The sequence below is a fragment of the Thalassophryne amazonica genome, chromosome 1 (assembly GCF_902500255.1).
Source record: "Thalassophryne amazonica chromosome 1, fThaAma1.1, whole genome shotgun sequence".
In the NCBI taxonomy this organism is placed as follows: domain Eukaryota; kingdom Metazoa; phylum Chordata; class Actinopteri; order Batrachoidiformes; family Batrachoididae; genus Thalassophryne; species Thalassophryne amazonica.
In genome coordinates this window covers 50,846,282-50,855,517 of record NC_047103.1, presented here as the reverse complement: position 1 = coordinate 50,855,517, position 9,236 = coordinate 50,846,282, and the positions used below count along the sequence as shown (strand labels likewise).

The following is a 9,236-nucleotide window of genomic DNA, read 5'->3' as shown; positions in this document are numbered from 1 at the left end:
AAATGTTTTCACATGGTACAGAAGTCGGTTTGTGAGCGGTTTTGTGGAGGAGAGATGCAGCTCCACCGTGGTGTAGCTGGTGTGTGCGGTGTGGGGCTTCTGCCACTGCATGTGATGTGGTGAGTGCTGCAGCAGTCATGCCGTGGTGCTGGCTGGCCAGGAACAATTTCTCGGCCTCCTCTGCCAGCGCACGGCAGTCCATGATCGTGGTGTTGTTCTAGTGCTGCGTGCACCAGAGGAGAGAGTTGCTGCACAAAAGGAAATATATATATATTATACATTGTGATGTGACCTGGGGGAGGGCAGGAATCCAGTTTTATCTTCATTCTTTAACATTTATTCACCCTGCTCAGAGTGCCGCTCTCATTGGACCGACATCGCTGCTATTTTGGCATTGTGGGATAGCTCATGCCCACAGATAGCGCTTGCTGGACTACTTTCGCCACCCTGCTCAGCGTGACGCTCATAGAATGTGTCTCTTCCCAGATAGATCTCTTTTAGTGTAGCTTCTTGTTCTGACTTTAACACAAAGTTAATACATAGGTCTTTCATCGCCAACTGTAAATGTTAATCAAACCATTCCAATCGTATCTTCCTGGGACTCTTCCGCATCAAACTCCATCGTGTCAATGTTTACAATGTGCTTGAGTAATAGCAGGTGAAGTTGCTCATAAACTTTAAGTTTCTTAAATGTTATTGTGGCCACTCTTAAAACTTGAGTTATCTGTGTAATTTTATTATTGGTAAATTTTTTAATTTATTTAGATCAGTTATCTGGGAACTACTTTTTGCGCAGGAATTCATCAAGCACGTCGGCCGCAGGCGCGTACAAACATATCCAGAAACTGGGCAGCTGTTCGTCATAAGCTAAGCTAGTGGCACTCATGAGTGTGCATTTATTGCATTTCTTAAGTCACACATTCACTGTAGCAAGTACATAAATGTAACTTCACAAATGTGTGTATTATTATTATTTATTATTATTAACACATTGTGTTTGTATTATTTTTTTGGTTGTAATTTTTCTAATTTGGCGTAATTCTGATGATTTTCACCCCTAATTGTTTAGCATTTGATTACTGGTTCTCATTTTTCATTCACTTTATTTGTTCAATAAAACAAAATAACAGTTGAATTAAAAAAAAAAAAACATTTTTTGCATAAATCTGTATTACAGTGGGATTTTCTCAACTTTTTTTAGTTTTGAGAACAATTTTGTACATGCACTATTTTTTTTTGTCTTTTTTTAATCATTTATTAACGCACAGATACACACATATGAGAATATGGACATTGGAAACCTTAAATATATTGAATGGAAACTTGAATATATTAAATTGAAACTTGAGAATATCGAATGGAAGTTGAGAATATTGAAAGGAAACTTGAATATAATGAATGAAAACTTGAGAATATTGAATGAAAACTTGAATATATTGAATGGAACCTGAAGGAATATATATTTATAACTCCTGCATTAACCATTTGTGTAATTTTATCATGCTTTACATTTTATTGAGCTAAGTAACTGTTTATTGTTAGAAGTGTTAATTTGCTTTCTTTTATTGTTAGAAGTGGTCATTTGCTTTTCTGTTAAAAAGAGCTTGTTGAAGGTACGATGCAGTTAGCTGTCTGTGCGTGGGGGTAGAAACAGGTGTTTAGTTTCAGTTTGTCAGGGAGTTATTCCATATTAGGAATGTATTGTGAATACTGTGGTTAACTGTGGGTTTGTTGACAAGTGCAGATGTTTGGTATCAGCTAAAGGCCCAGTTGGGAGTCAGAGGAAGAGGTACATACATATAATAACAATATGGACATTGGAAACCTTGAATACATTGAAAGGAAACTTGAATATATTGAATGGACCTTGAGAATATTGAAAGGAAACTTGAATATATTGAATGGACCTTGAGAATATTGAATGTAAACCTTAAAGGGGATAGAGAATCAAAATCATCTTTTTCATGTTTTTGGTGTTAGTTCAGAGTCTCCCCGCTGTGGGGAATACACACGAAGTGCCAGCAAGTTTCAGAACCTCTGTTTCAAGTATTTCTTTTTTGAATTGCCGCTAGAAAATAGGCCAATCCGTTTTTGAGAGAAAACTTGCATCACTTTTTCACCAATAGCCCCCACACACACACACCCACACCCTTTCACACACGCCCCTTCGAAATTAATTATTCATAAGGTTGTGCCCACCCATTCGTAACACTCGAAGAGAAGCAATGGCGAGCTACAGGTGTGCTTTCCCAGGCTGTTTTAGCGGACTACGATCTTCCCCCGGAAAGCAGTGTACGCGATCACTGGCTTTTATTCATTTTTAACCGCATCCCCAGTACATACAACCGCCGACTATTTCTTTGCTCTGCGCATTTCACGGAGGACTGTTTCACAAACCTTGCACTATTTCGAGCTGGCTTCAGTCGGCATTTAATACTCAGTAGAGGGTCAGTTCCGACTCTGCGACAAAATCAACCCCAGCAATCAGTACAGTCTGTGAGTATCACATTTTCTTTTGTTTTAAATGTGTTGCAACATATTCCTGTTGTAAGAATTGCACGTTAGCTCTGGTTTGTTCCTCTAAAGGGAATGAGCTAACCCCTTAGCAGCTAGGGATGTGTATCGAGAACCGGTTCCTTTTGGGTATCATTAAGAAATGACTCAATCCACCGACATCAATAAGCTTTGTGCTTAACGATTATGTTATCGGTCCTTCAGAGTGGCCGTTGATTTGGGGGGTGTTTGTCAGGAAAATGATCATTTCTGTATTGATTACAGACCCTGCAGCGGGTCCGTAAACAACTTTTCTGCAGCGCGGCTTTGCTTTGAACCTTGAACCAATCGAAGCAGTGCTTCGCAGATTGAAGCAATGCTTCGATTATTCTTTCTTTTGCTTAATTTTCTCCTGCTAAAACCCTAAAGAGCATACGTCTGTGAGTATTATTTACCTTTTCTATGTTAAACTGACTTATGTTCTGAAACAGTTGATAGATGTATTTTATAACTTAAAAACGGGAGTGATGCTAATGTGTTAGCATGTCTATGGCATTTTCAATGTTAAACGTTAGCACTGCAGCTGTCATCACGTTCGGATGCATTGTTTTCAAATTGTAATATTTCTTAAATTTATTTTTGTTTATATATTAATAATCTAATGATTATTATATACAATTTTAGAGAAAGAGGCAAAAAAAAACCTGAATAGAAACACAACAGAAAATATAAAAGCAATGAAAATAAATAATGCTTTCTTTTCAGTGAGAGCAAGGGCAGCCAATCAAACAACGGCAACCGATCAGCGCCACCTACTTGCATTTCATAATGAGGTTGCCAAATAAGCTCCGAAATGACACCATTAAAGGCAAACGAGGCATTCTAAACCCAGCATAGTAACATAGCTGTTTCAGAGAGCCTTTTAGGAAGGTTCTGAGCCATTACAGACCCAACCATTTTTTTTTGGGCTACATATCACATCACAGAACAAGGATTAATGCCCCATTCAACCTCTATCACCTTTAATATATTGAATGAAACTTGAGAATATTGAATGGAAACCTTAATATATTGAATGAACTTTAAATATATTGAATGAAACTTGAGAATATTGAATGGAAACTTGAATATATTGAATGGAAACTTGAATATATTGAATGGAAACTTGAGAATATTGAATGGAAACTTGAGAATATTGAATGGAAACTTGAATATATTGAATGGAACTTGAGAATATTCAATGGAAACTTGAATATACTGAATGGAATTTGAGAATATTGAATGGAAACCTGAATATATTGAATGAAAACAAATATATTGAATGAAACTGTTGTGGGCTGGGGTGTTTGGCTGGTTTGGTTTTTGTTTTCTGTTTCTCCCACCAGGTGGTATGCATTCAGGACTGAGTGGCTGAGCATCAGGACCTCACCCTGAACACCTGAGGCATGTTATCACGTGCAGGTCATCAGGACTCACAGCTGTGGTGTATTTTGTCTTAATCAGAGATTGCTGCATTTAAACCTTGAATGCACAGTGTGTGATTGCCAGAGACTCGTCCTTGTGAGCAGACGTGTGAGATCGACGTCAGGAGAACAATCTCACCATCACGGACGCAGAGACCGCTCCAGGTTTGACGCCACAGTCTGTGAAGGAGGATTGGGTGAGGTCTCACGCTCTTCAGCACACTTCCTGAGGTAATTTGGTTTTGGTGACTTTTATGAAGTAATGACAGTGGATTTGGTGTCCCTCACACCTTGTGTTGGTGAGCTGTCACGTTAAGCTAATTGTCTAATCAGCTTCTGCTGCAGTGGAGATTTGAACTGTGTTGTTCCGTGCCTGCAGGGTAAGAAGCTGATGTATAGATTTAAGCCAGGAAGTGTTTGCTGATTGCGTGCACCTTTGAGTTGTGTCTCTCTGTGTGGAGTTGGACTCACCTCATGTTTTCTTTCTTCACAGACTCGGTTTGTCGCGGCCACCTGGGGGGTGTCGGCGGGGTCCCTGGGTCCGAACTGCTGTGGCTCCGGACCTTTTGCGCTGCTGAGAGCGCGCCGTGTTTTCACCTCACCAGACCGCGGACTGTTTAGTTGTTTAATATCACCCACTGTTATGTTTATTAAATTCTGTTACCTTTTGAACCGTGCTCTGCTTATTTTATGCTGGGTCCTTCAAATGCTGGGTCGGTTCTCCGCCCGCGTCCGAAACATAACAGAAACTGGCGAATATCGAATGGAAACTTGAATATACTGAATGGAACTTGAGAATATTCAATGGAAACTTGAATATATTGAATGGAACTTGAGAATATTCAATGGAAACTTGAATATATTGAATGGAACTTGAGAATATTCAATGGAAACTTGAATATATTGAATGGAACTTGAGAATATTCAATGGAAACCTGAATATATTGAATGAAAACCTGAATATATTGAATGAAACTTGAGAATATCGAATGGAAACAAATATATTGAATGGAAACTCGAATATATTGAATGGAAAGCCCATCTGCAATTATTGCTTGATCTCCAAAATCAGTCTATGCAAGCGAAATTATGTTCAGTATGAGTGTTGTCATTAGTGCCACTTCGAAAATTAAATTCATGATATTTATCCTAAACTTGTGATCTGTTGTTTTTTCAGACTTATGCAAAAACAAATCTTGAGAAAAAAATACAGTATGCAATAGTTAATAATTATTAAGAGCCTCTTCTTTCATATTTATGAAATTGCACAAGTCAAATGGTGTCCACTTTATGGTCTTCTCAAAACATTAAAATTACTGTTCTGGATGCTCAGAATGCATCTGAGCTTATCTAGAAACCATTGGCTTCTGGGGGCCTATAGCAGCCTGCAGACCAATGGCCGATGGGCTTCGGTCCTGCGGGCCTCGCACTTTGTCTCCCCCATTTTCTAGTTCTAAATTGCGCCCTTGCTGATGGTGAGACCGAAGTTGTCGCATGTGCTCGAGAAGCAGTCCATTACATACTGCATCTTCTGTTCTGTAACTGCACTGAGCGCACAGTCATCAGCAAACAGTAGGTCTCTGATTACTTCCTCCAAACCATCAACATGTCTATTAGACCCCATTCCAACCAGGCTGCTCAAGGAAGCCCTACCATTATTTAATGCTTCGATCTTAAATATGATCAATCTATCTTTATTAGTTGGCTATGTACCACAGGCTTTTAAGGTGGCAGTAATTAAACCATTACTTAAAAAGCCATCACTTGACCCAGCTATCTTAGCTAATTATAGGCCAATCTCCAACCTTCCTTTTCTCTCAAAAATTCTTGAAAGGGTAGTTGTAAAACAGCTAACTGATCATCTGCAGAGGAATGGTCTATTTGAAGAGTTTCAGTCAGGTTTTAGAATTCATCATAGTACAGAAACAGCATTAGTGAAGGTTACAAATGATCTTATGGCCTCAGACAGTGGACTCATCTCTGTGCTTGTTCTGTTAGACCTCAGTGCTGCTTTTGATACTGTTGACCATAAAATTTTATTACAGAGATTAGAGCATGCCATAGGTATTAAAGGCACTGCGGTGCGGTGGTTTGAATCATATTTATCTAATAGATTACAATTTGTTCATGTAAATGGGGAATCTTCTTCACAGACTAAGGTTAATTATGGAGTTCCACAAGGTTCTGTGCTAGGACCAATTTTATTCACTTTATACATGTTTCCCTTAGGCAGTATTATTAGACGGCATTGCTTAAATTTTCATTGTTACGCAGATGATACCCAGCTTTATCTATCCATGAAGCCAGAGGACACACACCAATTAGCTAAACTGCAGGATTGTCTTACAGACATAAAGACATGGATGACCTCTAATTTCATGCTTTTAAACTCAGATAAAACTGAACTTATTGTACTTGGCCCCACAAATCTTAGAAACATGGTGTCTAACGAGATCCTTACTCTGGATGGCATTACCCTGACCTCTAGTAATACTGTGAGAAATCTTGGAGTCATTTTTGATCAGGATATGTCATTCAATGCAGATATTAAACAAATATGTAGGACTGCTTTTTTGCATTTGCACAATATCTTTAAAATTAGAAAGGTCTTGTCTCAGAGTGATGCTGAAAAACTAATTCATGCATTTATTTCCTCTAGGCTGGACTATTGTAATTCATTATTATCAGTTTGTCCTAAACGTTCCCTGAAAAGCCTTCAGTTAATTCAAAATGCTGCAGCTAGAGTACTGACAGAGACTAGAAGGAGAGATTATATCTCACCCATATTGGCCTCTCTTCATTGGCTTCCTATTAATTCTAGAATAGAATTTAAAATTCTTCTTCTTATTTATAAGGTTTTGAATAATCAGGTCCCATCTTATCTTAGGGACCTCATAGTACCATATCACCCCAATAGAGCGCTTCGCTCTCAGACTGCAGGCTTACTTGTAGTTCCTAGGGTTTGTAAGAGTAGAATGGGAGGCAGAGCCTTCAGCTTTCAGGCTCCTCTCCTGTGGAACCAGCTCCCAATTCAGATCAGGGAGACAGATACCCTCTCTACTTTTAAGATTAGGCTTAAAACTTTCCTTTTTGCTAAAGCTTATAGTTAGGGCTGGATCAGGTGACCCTCAACCATCCCTTAGTTATGCTGCTATAGACTGCTGGGGGGTTCCCATGATGCACTGAGTGTTTCTTTCTCTTTTTGCTCTGTATGCACCACTCTGCATTTAATCATTAGTGATTGATCTCTACTCCCCTCCACAGCATGTCTTTTTCCTGGTTCTCTCCCTCAGCCCCAACCAGTCCCGGCAGAAGACTGCCCCTCCCTGAGCCTGGTTCTGCTGGAGGTTTCTTCCTGTTAAAAGGGAGTTTTTCGTTCCCACTGTTGCCAAGTGCTTGCTCACAGGGGGTCGTTTTGACCGTTGGGGTAATTACTGTATGGCCTTGCCTTGCAATGTGAAGCGCCTTGGGGCGACTGTTTGTTGACATTTGGCGCTATATAAATAAAATTGATTGAAATTGATTGATTGATATTGAAAAACAAGGGGAAGAACTAAAAGTGTTGTCAGTTAAGTGATTTAAATTTAAAAATGGTCTAGGTTTTATCAGTGGGACAGCACAGTGGTGCAGTTGTTCACCTCCTTGTGTCACAGCACAAATGTCTGGGGTTGAAGGTCAGCTTGAAGTTGTCTCCTTGTACATCTAGAGCCGGGGTGGACAACAAAGGCCAAGAAACTGCAGGATTCCTTGCAACCAATCACCTCAGCTCAGCTAATGACCTTGTCCCCTGAACATAAACACCTGGACGTAAATGAAATCACCTGCTGAGACACCTGAACATTAATGAAATCACCTGCTGAGATGACTGTTAGCAAGGAAACCCTGCAGTGTCTCGGCCCTTCATGGCACATGAATGCCCACCCCGATCTAGAGTCTCATCAGGATAGTCATCTAGTGTCAAAGGTGCGCTAAAGAATCTTGTGAATTCATACTGGAACCACTGTGGTGACCTAGAGCAAAAGGAGAGCAATCAATAGATCCACAGACAATTTGGAACACCAATACAGACAAAATGAAAATAAATAGATAAAAAGATCACACAGCATTTCTTTAAATTTATGTAAACGAAACACGTCTTTTGGTTGAGCTTCTTAATGTAAATCCCAGGCACTCGCAACAAATACTTGATTTTACCTCACCAACATAATTAACTTTTCTGAGGAACTGAGCTGACATACTTTAGATTTCATGTAAATGTTATTGTATTTTTTGAAAGTGTAGAACTCCACATTTGAGCAAACATGCTGATGCAGTGTGGCCGGGATTCTATTTAAAATACAAAGAAAAAGCAAAAATGTTCCTGCTGAGTGCAGGTGGGTGCCACCTTCCTTGGGACTTCTTCTTCCAAAGTGGGCGTTCTTCTCTTTTCCGTCCTTTTATCAGGGGCGATCTTTGACTGATGCTGTTGTTCTTCTGGAACATCTAATAAAACACAAGACAAGCAAAGTTTGAATATGATCTGTCTTTTTTTTTCTGTGAGGTGGCACACTGTATCATGAAACAGAGGAATTGAAAGTTGCTGCAGACACAGTGGGTGTGTCATCACAGTCAATAGCAGGACTGGTTGTATTGTGTTTTTCTTAAACTTCACCATGGATATTGTTTACTCTGCTCTTGTATTTACGCACAGTGATGATGTTACTTTGACATATTTTGCAGGTAGGTTAGTGAGTGAACAGTACCTGATGTCTGATGGGAGGTTTCAGCCTCAGTTTCAGCTCTGGTGGTTAATCTTTTGGTCTTTGTGGCTACAATCTTCTTGGCAGCCTCTTCATTCTTTCTGTGCATTACTTTGAGATCACCTGAAAGAATTGAAAATTTTGCAGTTCAACAAAAAACATGTTCTATCATCCTTCAATAGTGGTTCCTGTAATGACAAGACATATAAAAGCTTACAAATGATACTGCCATCTTCATCTCTGTGTGGATCTCCACCATCAATCCATAACACATTTCCATAACAACGAAAAGGAAAATATTTTTTAAGACAACAAAATCCAGATAAAAACTCAATAACATTAAACTCATAACATAACATGACTCTGGTGTACTAAACAAAGAGGTAAATGTCTATTTTTGATATTTTAGGCCTTTCCTGGCTGCTTCCAAGAGTTTTTGTTTGCCAAGAATTTTTGGTACATGTCTGTGCATTTAAATGTGAAGTTGACACAAATATGCAGCTCTGTCTTGACATGGTCCACAGCCACATGATTTCTCTCA

The 9,236-nt window shown here is 39.3% G+C and overlaps 2 long non-coding RNA genes across 3 annotated transcripts; both read right to left on the bottom strand.

Annotated features, from left to right (window-relative positions):
* Positions 1 to 3,604: 3,604 nt before the first annotated feature.
* LOC117519417 lies at positions 3,605 to 4,966 on the bottom strand. 2 transcript variants are annotated; one of them, XR_004563284.1, is made up of 2 exons: positions 4,913 to 4,966; positions 3,605 to 3,782 (listed from the first exon to the last, which is right to left on the bottom strand). It is a non-coding gene; the product is annotated as an uncharacterized LOC117519417 (long non-coding RNA). The 2 variants fall into 2 exon arrangements; XR_004563285.1 differs by lacking the exon at positions 4,913 to 4,966 and adding an exon at positions 4,810 to 4,872.
* Positions 4,967 to 8,403: 3,437 nt separating this feature from the next.
* On the bottom strand, positions 8,404 to 8,968 carry LOC117519412. Its single transcript, XR_004563283.1, has 3 exons — positions 8,913 to 8,968; positions 8,699 to 8,818; positions 8,404 to 8,438 (listed from the first exon to the last, which is right to left on the bottom strand). It is a non-coding gene; the product is annotated as an uncharacterized LOC117519412 (long non-coding RNA).
* Between the last annotated feature and the right edge of the window lie 268 nt (positions 8,969 to 9,236).